At 41.2% G+C, this 17,661-nt stretch overlaps 1 pseudogene; it reads left to right on the top strand.

The window, feature by feature from the left end:
* LOC115143352 (cadherin-4-like) overlaps nucleotides 1–17,661 on the top strand; it is a 362,505-nt pseudogene that overhangs the window by 305,868 nt on the left and 38,976 nt on the right.

Raw genomic sequence — 17,661 nt, 5'->3', positions numbered from 1 at the left:
GCTTCTTTAGTTATCGTCAAAGTTACTGTTGCATTTACAGGATTTATACAATGCTCATATGGTTCTTTTGTTCTGTTGTTTGCAGCTGCGGGCCCATGCTGTGGACATGAATGGGAACAAGGTGGAAAGCCCCATAGACCTATACATCTACGTCATCGACATGAATGACAACCGGCCAGAGTTCCAGAACCAGGTCTACAATGGCTCTGTGGCTGAAGGCTCAAAGCCAGGTACATAAACTAGGACAGTAAATCGTGTCTTTTTTCTTCAAGCATTTCAAGTATATGAACGGAGGCATGATGATTTTAAAGGTAGAAAGAAGACCATGTCATGATTGGAGGAACACTTGTTTTACCAGTCAGAGATGAAGGCCAGATGTTAATCTACATTGTGTTCAGACACCAGATGTTTATCTACGTTGTGTTCAGGCAATGTTCTACTGCCAAGTTTAATGACAGGAGAATTTATAAACAACGCAGGTGAGAGACCGAGAGAGAGAAAGAAAGAGTACACACACTCGCAACACACACATTGCAATAGTGGAGTGTGGGTCTGTTCTCTGTTCTAGACCTGCTAATTAGCGAGGCGAACCAAACATATTAAACATTTCTGTATTTTCAACTGACTGCGACTCCCTTGTAAAAACAAAGACAGAGTGTGTTGGGGTTACAACACTGTCAATCTGTATTTAAAAAAATCTAGGTCACAACTAATTCGCTTATTATTCTCTCTCTCGCTCTCTCTTGTCTCTCTATATATATGTATATTCTTCATTTCTATTGTAAAAGACCAAGTCCATAATATGTCAAGAACAGCTCAAATAAGCAAAGATAAACAAGAGTACAACATTACTTTAAGACATGAAGGTCACTCAATCCAGAAGATTTCAAGAACTTTGAAAGTTTCTTCAAGTGCAGACGCAAAACCATCAAGCGCTATGATGAAACTGGCTCTCATGAGGACCGCCACAGGAAAGGAAAACCCAGAGTTACCTCTGCTGTAGAGGATACATTCATTAAAGTTAACTGCACCTCAGATTGCAGCCCAAATAAATTATTCACGGTGTTGAAGTAATAGACACATCTCAACATCAACTGTTCAGAGGAGACTGCGTGAATCAGGCATTCATGGTCAAATTGCTTCAAAGAAACCACTACTAAAGGACACCAATAAGAAGAAGAGACTTGCTTGGGCCAAGAAACATGAGTAATGGACATTAGGCTGGTGGAAATCTGTCCCTTGTTCTGATGAGTCCAAATTTGAGGTTTTTGGTTCCAACCACCGTGTCTTTGTGAGACGCAGAGTAGGTGAACGGATGATCTCATGTGTAGTTCCCACCGTGAAGCATGGTGGAGAAGGTGTGATGGTGTTGGGCTGCTTTGCTGGTGACAATGTCTGTGATTTATTTAGAATTCAAGGCACACTTAACCAGCATGGCTACAACAGCATTCTACAGCGATACGCCATCCCATCTGGTTTGTGCTTAGTGAGACATTTGTTTTTCAACAGGACAATGACCTAAAACCCACCTCCAGGTTGTGTAAGGGTTATTTGACCAAGAAGGAGAGTGATGGAGTTGTGCATCAGATGACCTGGCCTCCACAATCACCTGACCTCAACCCAATTGAGATGCTTTGGGATGAGTTGGACCGCAGAGTGATGGGAAAGCAGCCAACAAGTGCTCAACATATGTGGGAACTCCTTCAAGACTTCTGGAAAAGTATTCCAGGTGAAGCTGGTTGACAGAATGCTAAAGGTGTGCAAAGCTGTCAAGGCAAAGGGTGTCTACTTTGAAGAATCTCACATATAAAATATATTTTTCTTTGCTTAACACTTTTTTGGTTAATTAATGATTCCATATGTGTTATTTCATTGTTTTGATGTCTTCACTATTATTCTACAATGTAAAAAAATTGTTTAAATAAATAAATATATGAGTAGATGGGTCCAAGTTTTTGACTGGTACTGTATATATCTAGTAGTCTGTTTTGTGGAATACAAACACTATCTCCCTCTATTGTATGCTGGAGTTAACACTGATAAGTATTTTTTTACATAGACCAGAGAGATATTCTCTCTCCCTTTATCTATTTCCTTCTTTCATGCAAGGATTTGTTTTAAGTTAGAGAGTCATGCCGCTGAGTTATGGTTGCCTAATTGTCTAAATAAGAAAATTAGAGTTGGGCCGTTTTAGATAACTGGTGTATGTTCTGTGGGATGGTTATACTTTTCTGGAGCATTTAAAACATAAAGAAGTTCAGCACTATTTTAAACTTTAAACTGCTCACTTTAGGCTGGTAATGAGAATGGTCCTCCCATAAGTCTTTTGGTTCCATCAGACAGAATGGTTTTCTAACTGCTTAGAGTAAAGTGGGATGGGATGTGTTCAGCTCTAAAAGAGACATGTCTATAAGACTAGAATACTCTTAATATCAGAATGCCTCTGAAGCATTACAGCTGATCCTCCATCTACTATGGCTGCAATATAAAACCATTAAAAGAGACAGACCTGCGGGGAGTTGCCCTTATCGCTGTCGCCAGATGCAACATTCTGTGTCAAATCAATCCATCAGTGAAAGTGGGTTTAAAATGGCACGCTCGCCACCACAGACCCATCGGGAGACACAGAAACAAGCATGTCATTGGATTTGATCAGTCTTACATGTAAGTAATCAGGCAATTACACTACATAATTAGTAATCCAATTAGAACTAATCCAATTGTTATTGTGATTCAGCCAGGGGAAAATGATCAGTGGTGTGTATTCATTCATGTGTCATCACCAGGGTGTTCTACGAGTTTGCTTCGCACTTACTGTCATCCAAGTTATTGGATGGTTATTGTAAATTGATAAGTTACACTGACATTGGTGAACCCTTGTCTATGGGGGAGAAAAACTCAACACCACCACCACGTTCTCCTCATGCATAGGAGATCAAACATATTTGGCGGAAAAACACCAAAATGCTATAGTCGGTGATGAAAAATTAGTTCTCAACCTTGTTGAAACTTGAGACACTTTGAAATGAGAAGAGGTGTAAAGTATTTAAGTAAAAGTACTTGAAAGTATTACTTTACTTTACTAATCATATTTTTGACTACTTTTACATCACTACATTCCTAAAGACAAGTATGTACTTTTTACTCCATACATTTCACCTGCCACCCAAAAGCTGTCATTACATTTTGGCAGGTCAGGAAAATTGTGTAATTCACACACTTATCAAGAGAACATCCCTGGTCATCCCTACAGCCTCTGATCTGGCAGACTCACTAAACACATGCTTCTTTTGTAAATTATGTCTTGATTGTTGGAGTGTGCCACCGGCTTTCCATAAACTTAAAAGACAAGAAAATGATTCCGCCTGGTTTGCTTTATATAAAGCAGAGGCTCTTAAGGCTACCCCTGATTACTGCCCCTTCTGGAGGAATTGGGTACCCATATAAAACATGATACATTTTTGTCAAAAGTTGCTAATATATGCATATAAAAAATATTATCGAATAGAAAACACTCTAAAGCTTCTAAAACCGTTTAAATTTTGTCTCTATGTAAAGCAGAAGTGTCAGGGCATGCATTCTCCCAAAGTCTCTCTTGTAATGGAAAAAGTTGGCACCACTTTGACGTCATCGTATACGCACTTACCAAGCAGTTACAACCCTGGGAAGAGTCTGTATGTGTTCAGCGCGAAGCCTGCTTTCAATGAGGCGTGTCACTGTGAGAATCGCGCGCTCACGAGACTTAAAAAAAGTGTACCCCTATGCGCGCTCTGCACTTTTTCTCTCTTTCCCTCAGGATCGATTAAAAGACATGTGTGTGTGTCTGTTCGCCCTCACGATTGCTGTAGACCTTTATAACATGTTAAAGCTTAATTATGAACATAGTTTGACAAGTTTACTCGACATATAGTATATACTTTCGACGTTTTGGTGCGCATCCACTTGAAATTTGCCTACATTTCGACCGAAATGTGGCTAGTTTGAGAACCGAAAGACACAGACTTGAAAACTGAACGCTAATTTGGTGAGTATAATCCCTTCCAGGTCTTCTGATGGAAGAACAGCAAAGGTAAGGGAATATTTATGTGTTAATTTTGGGTTTCTGTCGACTCCAAGATAGAGGAGTCATTATGCTAATGTGGGAGCGCCGACTCCCTATTATAGCCTAGTGAACGCAAACTGTAACGTTAAAAATAAATGTAACACAGCGATTGCATTTAGAAGAAGTGTATCTTGCTATACATATGTAAAACATGCATATTTAGTCAAAGTTTATGATGTGTATTCCTTGTTAGCTGACGTTATCTGCCGGAGCTATTTCATTTCTCCTGACATTGCAGTAGCATTTTTTGAACGATGCGTAATTGTAAACAGAGATTTATGGATATATATAGCATATTATTGAAAAAAAATGAATGTACTGTGTAACATGTTATATTACTGTCATCTGATGAAGATTTCAAAAGGTTAGTGAAATTATTTTTCTTTTAATCCTGCGTTTGTTGATTGCATATTTTTTCCTACTTGGCTATGCTAATGAGGTATGTCTGCAGTGGTGGTTGGACATAAATATGTGCTATGTTTTCGCCGTAAAACATTTTAGAAATCTTGCTGGGTAGATAAACAACTTGTTTATCTTTCATTTGAGCTATTTTTCTTGTTAATGTGTGGAGGTTAATTAAATATTTTTAGGAATATTTTTTCGCATTGTGCGTTATGCTAATGAGCTTGAGCCCTAGTCACAAACCCGCATACGGTATTGGTGGACTATGAGGTTAAACTTTTTCAGCCTGGGACCAAATTAGAAATTCTGTGTTTTCCTGGGACCCAAGCTTAAGAGAATATGCAACGATACATAAGTATTGGTACATTTCATTGCCCTTATGTCTAAAACAAATGCAACATAGACAAAATCAAATAATAATGACATTAAATATCCATATTAATATATATTAATGTTCATTTCCCCCATTTAAAAACACTTACATATCTGTCTAGGTTGGAACTGTTGTTGTTAAAATACAATAAATTATTTTCCTTCTGAACTGGAATAAACGGATTGATCACATCACACTGATGAATAACAGAACACACACACACAGGCTTTTTGATAGTGCAACCCTAAGTAACAGTACATATGAAAAATGATCAGGCCTACTGTACATCTTACTGTATAAAGTATTGTTGATAGAAAGTCTAGGTTGGAACTGTTGCTGTTAAAATACATATTTTTTGATTCTGAACTGGAATAAACTGATTGATCACATCACACAGATGTAGACCAGAAAACACATACACACAATCCTAATGAGAGGTGTGTGGCTGGTTGAAGTTTTCAACAAGCATGTCTATTCTGGGCTCAGTTTTTGACAGTGTAACACTGAGGTCAGGCTCAGCATCGACATTGTTTCTGTACTTGAGAACCCTGGCATGCATAGGTATGTGGTGCCAAACTGGATCAGAACATCTACTGCTTTCTCAGTCAGGCAGGAGAACATTTCCTGCTGTAGATGAATAACCCAGAACTGTGAGTGAGTTTCCTTCAAAAAGCATCTAGCTTTAATCAGTTTATTCCAGTTAAGAATAACAATTGTTTCCTGAAGCATTCCGCCCTGTTCTGAAAGAACTCCCTCGTTTTACCATCATGCTGTGGATGTTTGGTCAGGACGTGTTGTTTAATAATTTGTTCATTTTGAGAGACTCATTACTAAGCACTTCCCCACATGAAACACATTGTGGGTGCTCCTCTTTATAAGTTTGTTTGAAAGAGAGAGAAACAAATCGCTGTATATGCGTTTCATGACAATTGAGTTCAGTCAGAACTTGTGGCTAGCATAAGTCTATTTGATGACAGCAGTGACTGATGGTGAGTAGGAATGACAAGTCAATGGCTGACAGAGCATCATCTGCTGCTGAACGTTGCGCTGCATCGTGTCTGTCGCGGAGTGATCTTCAAAAAAACTGCAGAAAAATGATACGGTAAACCGCAAAGCACATGGGCATCTCCCTCTCACCCTCACGTAGCTGCTAAACAGAGAGCACACTGAACAGAGAGCACAGATGAACTTGGCTAAATCAATTCCAGTAAATAATTAAATAATTATACATTTACTCTGACACGTCGCAACCCACCTTTAACAGTCCGTGATGACCCATACTTTAAGAAAGGCTGATTAAGGAATTTGAAAATATTTATACATTTAGCAATTACATTGCATTGATACTTCAGTATATTTAAAACAAAATGCTTTTAGACTTTTACTCAAGTAGTATTTTACTGGGTGACTCACTTTTACTTGAGTCATTTTCTATTAAAGTATCTTTACTTTTACTCAAGTATGACAATTGGGTACTTTTTCCACCATTGTATATACTGTGTGCTTTCTCACACTCTCAATTTGTAATCTGAGGGAGGCCTCTTTCTGTCCTAAAGAGTTTGCTAACAGTCGGAGAAAGACTTGAGAGTTTTCACTGCCTCTTGGCCTGGGGGGCTAATTAGGCCTCAGCATCTGTACACAGGAGAGGAGAGATGGAGGAACGCAGGGATGTTTCAGGCAGTGTAATGGACCCAGAGTGTGTGACCGACTGCTATTCTGCGCTGAGTGCAGGAGAGCACATTTGCCTGGCTGATTGTTCACAGAGGAGCCACTCTGTTACAATTAATACCAAATAGATTGAGTCTCAGAGCTGGGAGTGCATTTAGCAGGAAGGGTTACCCAGAGATGCTGATGGAAAGTAGCTTCAGACACCAGTGAGTGCTCTGGTTTGTTACAAATTCTGAAGTTTTACATTCACAAACACACACCCGGCATGGATATCGTAAACATGTTTTGTTCCTTAGAGACTTTATTTACACCAGAGATATAAAAGAGATTTCTTCTCCCTCAAGTCTGTACTGTACTGTACTCTAATATTCCCTCAGCATGGAACGTTGTGAAGAGATGTGAAGAGACATTGCAGTTGGGCAGTTAAAATGTTCTGACTGCCCATGCATTGAGGTGTGAATGCGGTCAGATTTGGAGGTAATTTTCTGGTAGCTGGTTTTTATTGGCCCCTCCCGGGCTTGCCAGAGCTGTGTATGATGGTGGGTGGAGCTGCAATGTGCTCTGGTAACAGCCCTGGGAGGGCCAGCAGTGCTATTAGAGCCAGTTCTGTGTGACCACTATGCTTTGTGTCCCCTTTTATCTGCCACATCCCTCTCCCTCTCACATCTCCTCCTCTCCCCTCTACCTCTCCTCCTGCCCTGCCCTTCCCCACTCACTCATTCACTTACTACTGCCTCCCCAAATCACTATTGTACTCTACTTTCCTGGCCCCCTCTAAATGCATGGTATTATCTTCCTCTTAGCCTCCTTTTCTTGTCTTTTCCCTTCTTTTTCTTTTGCCAACCCATTTTAGTGTCATTTCCTGCCTGCCCTCTGTATTCTCTGTCCCTTTCCCTTTCCATCACTTTCAATTTCTTGCCATGGTATCTCTCTGCATCTGTGCTTGTGTCCATCTCTCTCTCTCATGTTGACCCCTTTTCTGTCCTCCACTCTCTCTCTCTCTCTCCTTCTGTAATTGGAAGGCAGGTGTTAACCTCAAGCTCAGTAATGTTTAGGAAGTTGATGGAGCCCAACAGTGGTCTCAACTCCCTCGCTCTCTCTCCCGTGTGACCAAATGGCCAACATGCCTTCCCTGCCTGTCTGCCACCAGTGAAATTTTCAGCCCCAGCGGTTTTGGCGGTAAAGCAATTAGGATTTGGAATTAGTTTTCAAATTAAAAAGGAATTAAACGGGCTAAGAGGTTAACCCTTTCAGGCATGGCCACATTCTTAGACAAAGAGCACTCTTTAAGCTTATTAAAGAATCCCTCTTATTGAAATTAAAGATGTCAGAGTTTACATACGATACATCACTTCTTTTTTCCTCCTTCGGACTGAAAGGTTTGTTCAAATATTGATGTTCTCCTCTCTGGAATAAGGGTAATTGTTTTTCTTCTCGCTCCCTTCCTTGGTTCTCTCTCTCCCCTTCTCTCTGTTTTTTTTGTCTCTGTTTTTTTCTCTCCTTGGGAAAAGTGACAAATCCTGCTTTGAAACTTAATGAAGTTTGAAATAGAATTCTCAGCTACAATTATCCCGTCGATGCTGGCTGTAACGGGAATGATGGTGCTATCTCTGCCCAATTATGAGAGCCAACAGAACAAACACCTGTAGCTGTGAGAACCCATAATGTGTCTCTTCTCCTTCCTGTCTAAAATTCAACATATTTACACTACCTAAACCTAATCTAATACTGTCCCTGTGCCTAGTTCTGCAGCTGATCTACAGCAAAAGTGACCTTGGATTAGCTCCAATGGTTCTTGTTTCTCTTTCTTTTATCTCTCTATCCCTCTTTGCTTATCTCTTTCTCTCTTCCTGCACTTCTCTCAGTCTCTGTCTATGCATCCCTATATCTCCCTGTATATGCTTATCTGTCTCTTCTCCTCTTCGTCTCTCCCCCTGTCTCTCCTCTTTGTTTCTACCTCCTTATGCAGTATAACAACCCTAGTGTGTGTGTGCTCCTGCGTCTTTCTGCCTCTGCCACTCTATCCCCCTAAGCTGACAGGAGCCTAGCTCTCCTCCTGGTGCAGCAGCAGCTTCAGCAGCAGTAGCAGCCTTTAAATGGCTGCCTGATGGAGAGTGACATTTTCCCTGAGCTGGGGAGAGGAACGAGGTGATCTCTCCCTTTTCCTGCACAGAGTGCTCCTAATTGCCTGGTCACATTTGTGAGCCTGGCTGACAAGCTCTTACAAATCAATAATTCTGCTCGGGGAGATTGGGACACAGCCCTTTCACCCCCATCCCCTCCACGTCCACACACACACACACACACACACACACACACACACACACAACTTCAGCCTTTAATGGCTTTGTTTTTACCCATGATTCCAAGACAAATAGCGAGAGCGCATCGGAGCATTAAGGGCAGCCGTGCCGTTGAAGGCTGAAGTAATGGATGGTGGAAATGGCGGAAGAGCCAGTGCTGCTCATTACTAAATGGACTCTATAGGAAGGAACTTCAACCTGCCTGCCTGACAGCCTACTATATACAAGGATGGGATGAGTTTGTATTGTCTACTTATTTCCCCCCAGGAGCCCCTGATCAGAAAGTTTCCCTTCACTTGAGGACATAGATGCAAGGAATGGGCTTGAAATTAAATTTGGTTTGAAGTGTGTGTGTGTGTGTGTGTGTGTGTGTGTGTGTGTGTGTGTGTGTGTGTGTGTGTGTGTGTGTGTGTTGTATTTTCAGGTTGTGTGTGCACCCATACCATCCATTTAAAATATATATTTTTATAAATTCTTTAGGAAATGTGTAATGTGTTGTTTTTAAAATACATATATATTACAAAATGTTTTTTGAATGTATGTCAAATGTATATCTTAATTTGTTAAATACATCGGAAAATGTATTTCATGTATTTCAAAATGCATTATAAAATACATACATATATCAAACAATGTATTTTAGACTAAATGTATTGATGTGTTTGGTTAAATATATTTTGAAATGTATTTGGAAATGCCTTGTGAAATATATTACATTTGATTTTACATAAGAAATATGTGTTTCCATTCAAATGTATGGCAAATATGAAACATTGGCCAAATCATATTGTAATGAATTGGTTACTGTCTTAACAATTGAGCTCTTTATTGTCACCTGCACTTGCATTCGGAAAGTATTCAGACCTCTTGACCTTTTCCATATTTTGTTACGTTACATCCTTATTCTAAAATTATGAAAAAAAGATTTAATCAAATCTACTTACAGTACCCCATAACGACAAAGCGAAAACAGGTTTTTAGAATCTGCAAAGGTATTAAAAATTAAAAACAGAAATACTATATTTAGTATTCAGACCCTATGCTATTAGACTCAAAATTGAGCAGACGTTCATCCTGTTTCCATTGATTGTCCTTGAGATGTTTCTACAACTTGATTGGTAAATTCAAAATATTGGACATTAATTGGAAAGGCACACACCTGTCTATATAAGGTCCCACAGTTGACAGTGCATGTCAGAGCAAAAACCAAGCCATGAGGTCGAAGGAAGCTCTGAGACAGGATTGTGTCGAGGCACAGATCTGGGGTAGGGTACCAAAGCATTTCTGTAGCATTGTAGGTCCCCAAGAACACAGTGGTCTCCATCATTCTTAAATGGAAGAAGTTTGGAACCGCCAACACTCTTTCTAGGTCTGCCCCCCCGGCCAAACTGAGAAATCAGGGTAGAAGGTCCTTGGTCAGGGAGGTGACCAAGAACCCAATAGTAACTCTGACAGAGCTCCAGAGTTCCTCTGTGGAAATGGGAGAACCTTCCAGAAGGACAACCATCTCTGCAGCATTCCATCAATCATGCCTTCCTGGTAAAGTGGCTAGACGGAAGCCACTCCTCACTAATAGGCATGTGACAGCCCGCTTGTAGTTTGCCAAAGGCACCTAAAGGTGCTCAGGACCTCAGAGCTTGAGAGGATCTGCAGTGAAGAATGTGAGAAACTCCCAAAATACAGGTGTGCCAAGCTTGTAGCATCATACCCAAGAAGACTCGCGGCTGTAATCATTGCCAAAGGTGCTTCAACATCGTACTCAGTAAAGGGTCTGAATACTTATGATAATGTGATATTTCAGTTTTTATTTTTAATACATTTGCAAACATTTCTAAAAACCTGTTTTTGCTTTTCAACTATAATGTATTGTGTGCAGATTGATGAGGGGGAGAAAAAAAAACATTTGAACCATTTTAAAATAAGGCTGTAACATAACAAAATGTGGAATAAGTCAAGGGGTAGGAATACTTTCCGAATGCACTGTATGTCAGTATCATTAAAGGAAAACGTAAATATTTCAACTTCATATTCACCATCTCTAGTACCACCCCACAACATCACCATATATGTGAAAATGGCACTTTTCAATGTTTTGTAGTAAAGATAAAGATGTGTTTCCAATGGCATCCGTGTGATTTTGACCAGTTTTGAGTAGGCATTGCCTAATAATTGTCTTCTAATTGGTTGATAATGTCATTGGAAACACTTCTCTTTCTCTTCCTTTTTTACTGCAAAACATAGAAAAACACCATTTTCACATATGTTGATGTTCGGGTGGTGCTGGAGAGGATGAATATGAAGTAGAAAAAGTGAAGATTCCCTTTAAGACTCCAGAACTGGCAGTGTACAAGCCCAACCTTTGGTAACAGACTACATACAGGCGTAAGCTGAAGATAGGCACTTACTATAGTAATTTTTAAAATGTATTTTATCCTCTTGAGATGGGATTTTTTTTGTTTTTTTTTAGAAAACATGTGCTCTTTATGACAGAATGTTAAAATATCTCCATTGATCAACATGTAAAGAGTCATTTAAGTATCCTCTGAAGGGACAAACTATGTCGTATGCCGAATTAGGAACCATTTGTGTCACCTTGTTAATGCATTACATGCATTTCAGCAAAGATGCAAATGTATGTAGATATATTTGAAATACATTTTACGTTAAGTTAAATATATTGAAATTTATATTGTTTTCAAATGGGTGTGGGGCGGCACGTATGTTCAATCTCTTGGTGTTTGTATGACTGATCCTAGCTCTGTCTTTGCCAGTAGGAGGTGTTTCCTTCACTGAGCGATTCACAGTGTTTTCCTCTAACTGTTGCTGGCTGTTGCTCTTCTCTGTTGGCAGGCACGTTGGTGATGCAAGTGACAGCCAACGACTCAGATGATGACACCACAGCCAATGGGATGGTGCGCTACCGGATCCTGTCCCAGACCCCCCACATGCCCATCCCCAACATGTTCACCATCAACAGTGAGACGGGAGACATCTTCACCATGGCTGCTGGCCTGGACAGGGAGGTCAGTAGCACAACAAGGTCACACTGTCTGTCAGGGAAGCAGGGGGGATGAAGGGGCATTGACTTCCTGTTGGATCAGTTTCATGTCAGCCTGTTACTGCACATCCATAGTGTATGTTGTTGGTGTTAGCTATAGTCTGACAGTGGATTGTGTTCTCATTCCTATAGGTCACCACCCCTGTACACCAGTCAGTCACCTTTTGCCCTTAATAACTAACTCAGGATTCCCTCCCTCCCTAGACTAAACCTTAACCATTATGAGTAAAATAGTCAGACAGGGTTGGGGTCAATTCCTATCTATATTCCAGTCTGTTCAGGAACTGAATTATATTATTAATGTTTAGAGACTGTTCATGTCCGATTCAGTTGACAGTAGTTTAAATTGACCCCAACCCTGCAAACAGCACCATTAATGACTATACAATATCAACACGTTCTGGTCCTCCTGGAGGGGGTCATGGGAATGGATTTCACCTGATTTATCCTCTACCCTACCCCTGCAGGTGTGTGCCCCTCCTTATCCCACTTCTTCTTAGATCACTAATGAGGGAGATCATGGAGGGTCAACTCTGTTTATCCCATAATGCATCAGCAGGCTGTCGGCAGAGTCTTTTATGAGAAGCTGTTCTCACCCTGCAGTCTGTCTCTCACAGTGCCTCAGATTATCTCAGACTCACACTCCTAACACCCTGCAGTCTGTCTCTCACAGTGCCTCAGATTATCTCAGACTCACACTCCTAACACCCTGCAGTCTGTCTCTCACAGTGCCTCAGATTATCTCAGACTCACACTCCTAACACCCTGCAGTCTGTCTCTCACAGTCCCTCACATTATCTCAGACTCACACTCCTAACACCCTGCAGTCTGTCTCTCACAGTCCCTCACATTATTTCAGACTCACGCTCCTAACACCATGCAGTCTGTCTCTCACAGTCCCTCACATTATCTCAGACTCACACTCCTAACACCCTGCAGTCTGTCTCTCACAGTGTCTCAGATTATCTCAGACTCACACTCCTAACACCCTGCAGTCTGTCTCTCACAGTCCCTCACATTATTTCAGACTCACGCTCCTAACACCCTGCAGTCTGTCTCTCACAGTCCCTCACATTATCTCAGACTCACACTCCTAACACCCTGCAGTCTGTCTCTCACAGTCCCTCACATTATTTCAGACTCACGCTCCTAACACCCTGCAGTCTGTCTCTCACAGTCCCTCACATTATCTCAGACTCACACTCCTAACACCCTGCAGTCTGTCTCTCACAGTCCCTCACATTATTTCAGACTCACGCTCCTAACACCCTGCAGTCTGTCTCTCACAGTCCCTCACATTATTTCAGACTCTCACTCCTAACACCCTGCAGTCTGGCTCTCACAGTCCCTCACATTATTTCAGACTCTCACTCCTAACACCCTGCAGTCTGTCTCTCACAGTCCCTCACATTATTTCAGACTCTCACTCCTAACACCCTGCCGTCTGTTTTTTATTAAATGTTTTTATTTAACCTTTATTTAACCAGGTAGGCTAGTTGAGAACAAGTTCTCATTTACAACTGCGACCTGGCCAAGATAAAGCATAGCAGTGTGAACAGACAACAACACAGAGTTACACATGGAGTAAACAATAAACAAGTCAATAACACAGTAGAAAAAAGAAAAAAAAGAGTCTATATACATTGTGTGCAAAAGGCATGAGGAGGTGATAAATGATAAATGATCAGATGGTCATGTGCAGGTAGAGATACTGGTGTGCAAAAGAGCAGATAAGTAAATAAGTAAAAACAGTATGGGGATGAGGTAGGTAAATTGGGTGGGCTATTTACCGATAGACTATGTACAGCTGCAGCGATCGGTTAGCTGCTCAGATAGCAGATGTTTGAAGTTGGTGAGGGAGACAAAAGTCTCCAACTTCAGCGATTTTTGCAATTCGTTCCAGTCACAGGCAGCAGAGAACTGGAAGGAAAGGCGACCAAATGAAGTGTTGGCTTTAGGGATGATCAGTGAGATACACCTGCTGGAGCGCATGCTACGGGTGGGTGTTTCCATCGTGACCAGTTAACTGAGATAAGGCGGAGCTTTACCTAGCATGGACTTGTAGAAGACCTGGAGCCAGTGGGTCTGGCGACGAATATGTAGCGAGGGCCAGCCGACTAGAGCATACAGGTCGCAGTGGTGGGTGGTATATGGTGCTTTAGTAACTGATAGAGGAATTCTAAATTCCTATGTATTTTGTAGCCAAAACCAAATTCGCACTCGTTTCTAGTTCCTTAATGAGGTGTAAGTTCATTAATTATGCATGAAGTAGATCGAGACCAGTCTTAAAAGCCAGGTAAACAGCGTTTAATTCAAGTGAGTACTAACCACATACACATATTTCCACAGGTTATAAACTGAAAATGACGTCAGCGTTTTCTAAACGTTCTATCTATTTCACAAGTAGAGGGGCCCTCTAGCTCTCGAGCCTTCGCGTTATCAGCACGAAGTCAAGGCCAGTCAGTATAAATCAACATTCTAGACAGCCTGGAGATGGGCCGTTCCTACCACCTGGAGATTGTACAAATGTATGAACTAAGGAACAGACCTTCATTGTTACTAAACTCCTGACTACATTATATACAATTGGGAATGGGAGCAAGAGAGAAAATTCACATGTACAGTACATTATAGCATTTGGACTAGTCAGTTCTGATTGGAATGTATACATAATTAGTCATTTCAACCATAATTTCCTCTAACAATCCTCCCTTTGATCAAATATTATACATTCAAATCTACAAAATAAAAATATTAACCTACTCATACTAACCTTATTATAAAGGTTTATCAGATTATCATATGAATATACACATAACCAACATTATTATAAATGTTTATCCGACTCTTCACCCATCATTAATCAAATCTAACCTTAACTCCAACTGTTTTTAAACCTACATCAGAATCATAACTCCTCTTTCAGGATTTTCGTTACAATCTTTATTAAAAACAGTTTAATCATTGAAACAAATTACAATCTAATTCCCCTTCATCTCAACACTTTTCTCATCAAACATAAATTCCCCACAAATGACAGATCCAGATTCGTCCACTTCCTCTGTAGACATGCCTTCAGTCCTCCACGGGTCAGAACCTGGAATCGGCCCATAAAGCACCATCTGTAGTGTCATCGATCTCTCCAGAGTCCTGGAAACAAGGCCTCGCACACAGGGAATTAGACAACATTTTTCTCCATACACACTGTCAACCCAATTTAGTTCAGAGAATTATCCACCCCAGAGTTTCTGCCAACCCGTGAGCCAGGGTGGTCAAACCAGCTGAGGCTTCGGGCACTGATTCGTCCGGAGCTGTGTCACTTGGGATGTAAGACATGGTCCTGATTATCACGCCCACTTCCCCCTTTTATCTAATGCAATTCTATTCTGTCAGGCCTTCCAGCTGGTTGCTTCAGTCTGTTCTACAAAACCTTTAATAACACCCCTGGTATACCTGCTAAAGCGCTGTTGATTATCATAACTATACTTAATCCAGTCCACGTTCTTGTGAGAGTAGAGCCCCGGAAATGCTTAACTCTAATCCTGCTAGGATCTGATTTCTTGCTTTGACTCATCTGGCACCTCCCCTGGAATCCCAATGTTATCAATATATACCTTGTCATCAAATGACCCAGATGGAGTGCTTCTCTTTTCCCTTTTAGATAACTTCATGTCCTGTTGTCTGAATGAGTGTAAAAGACATCCAACGCACATGACCCCACACAACCACTAGGTGTCAACACTGGCCCACTTTATTTTATTGAAATCCCCAGAGTTCAACCAGCCTGTCAAATCAGACATGGTCTCGTCAGTGGTCATATTCTCTGTCCTATTGCAAGTACTAACTTCCCCCACGTATTTCCCATGTGTACCGTACCGGGCCAGACAGTAATATTCTCCCCTTGTCACTGTAAAGGGAGGAAGTCTTGATTTAAGTGGAACCTGGGGATATAAATAGTGCAAATCAATACAACTGTCATTATCTGGCATTCCTGCTTTCATGAACAGCTTTACCATACCGACCCAAACTCCTCTACCCAGAACCGTACTAGGGTGTCGACCAAGACCTGGTCATCTCCCTACCACAACCCTTGATCCTCCTTCATTTCTATTTAAAGGGTTAAGCGTATCTTTATGCCACTCTACCTTCTTCCATACTGGGTGAGTGGATTCATATAGCCCTCTCTCCCCATGAGCTATGACCTGTGTCCACGATCAATATGGGAACCTGCACCGGTATCTCTTCTATTTTGGAACAAAATCCTCACCGTCTAAACCATGGGTCAAATTACCACTCTCCGCATACTCGAGTAGGACGTGCTGTATCAGGAATATGTCACCCACGATAAGGCAGCTCAGACGAACAGCTTCCCTGTGAAGCCCCACCCTCTCCCCTAGAACACATCGCTTAGCAAGAGCCAGACACATCTTCACTTCTATGAACAACAACAGTGAGGAAAGGACAGGTAAGGTATTTTTTATTCGAGAGATGGCCCCCAGAATTCTATTAATTCCAGTTCTCCTCTCGAACTCTGTTATTGTTCGACAGTGTAAAATGTGCCTTACCCTCCCGCAGTGCGATATGAATCCGGGTAGCTCTTTCAGCTAGCTCTCACCAGGAGTCCTTGGTATGGTCCCCCCAACAGGCCTATGGGACTGGATTGAGTGACTTCACCTGTAGTTCACCTGTAGCGCATAAAATCTTGGACATACAGATTTGGTTAACAAACAGTTTTTTTTTCAGTTAATTATCCCGTAGGTCTCATCCTATTCTAGAACACCATTTACCCATCCCCCCTTTGTTACCTGGCTCTGCCCGGGTAACAACCTTAACCTTACCTACTCTAAATAATGACTTAGGTAAGATTAGTATATTATCCTTCTGTTCTGACATTATCATGTATGAGCGCCCCTTTCATTTTCCACATGTCCAATTCTCCCTTTTGTCTCCACTCAGTAACTGTTATCTACACATTATGTTATCTTTGCTCGTCCTGGCTTCCCTTCTAAAACTTCTCCTCTCTGCTCTCCAACCTTCAAGGTCTCTGCAGTGCGGGGGAGGGCTCTTCTGTCTGCCTTTTCCCCTATCTGTCTGTAGTTCTGTCTCTCATGTTTCCAAATTTGAACTACATGTCTCACTGTTTGGCTTTATCTAAAATCATAGATTTTTAGAAAAAACATGTCTATGAGCGGCTTTTCTCTAAAGTCCTTACATTTCCTTAATCAATCTATCTTAATCCTAACAGTAATCCTAAATCATCACAGATGTCCTATATTCCTGTTACACGTAATACTATTTAAAAACGTATAATAATCAAATGCTAATCATATCAAAATCCTTCCTACACTAACATTAATTTAATGTGTTGCAAAGTGTGGAATAAAACTTTGGTCATGGAAAACAGAGTAAAGCAGAGCAAAGCATTATTATAAACCATCTGGTCCTCTCAGCTACTCCTATCCTGCACCAGGTGGGCACCATGCCACCCTTCACAACAGGGAGAACAAACATACATGGGTCATACTCAGTCAGTCTCATCCTCCCCTGAAAGCATGCTTCAGTATCAGCACCTCCAACTGGAGCATCAAGCAAAGGCATCATGCCTGAAGCCTTCACCACATCTGTAACAGACTTCTTAAAACACGGTATAATGCAAGCAGCACAACACATCAATAACAAAAATACAACAATTAGGGTCAGAAATCCAGTAACCACCATACCAGTGTACTTACCAAACCAGGCTCCCAACCAAGAG

Source organism: Oncorhynchus nerka, linkage group LG15 (assembly GCF_034236695.1).
Source record: "Oncorhynchus nerka isolate Pitt River linkage group LG15, Oner_Uvic_2.0, whole genome shotgun sequence".
NCBI classification, from domain to species: domain Eukaryota; kingdom Metazoa; phylum Chordata; class Actinopteri; order Salmoniformes; family Salmonidae; genus Oncorhynchus; species Oncorhynchus nerka.
The sequence above is the reverse complement of the archived record's forward strand: the minus strand, read 5'-3'. Positions and strand labels throughout refer to the sequence as shown.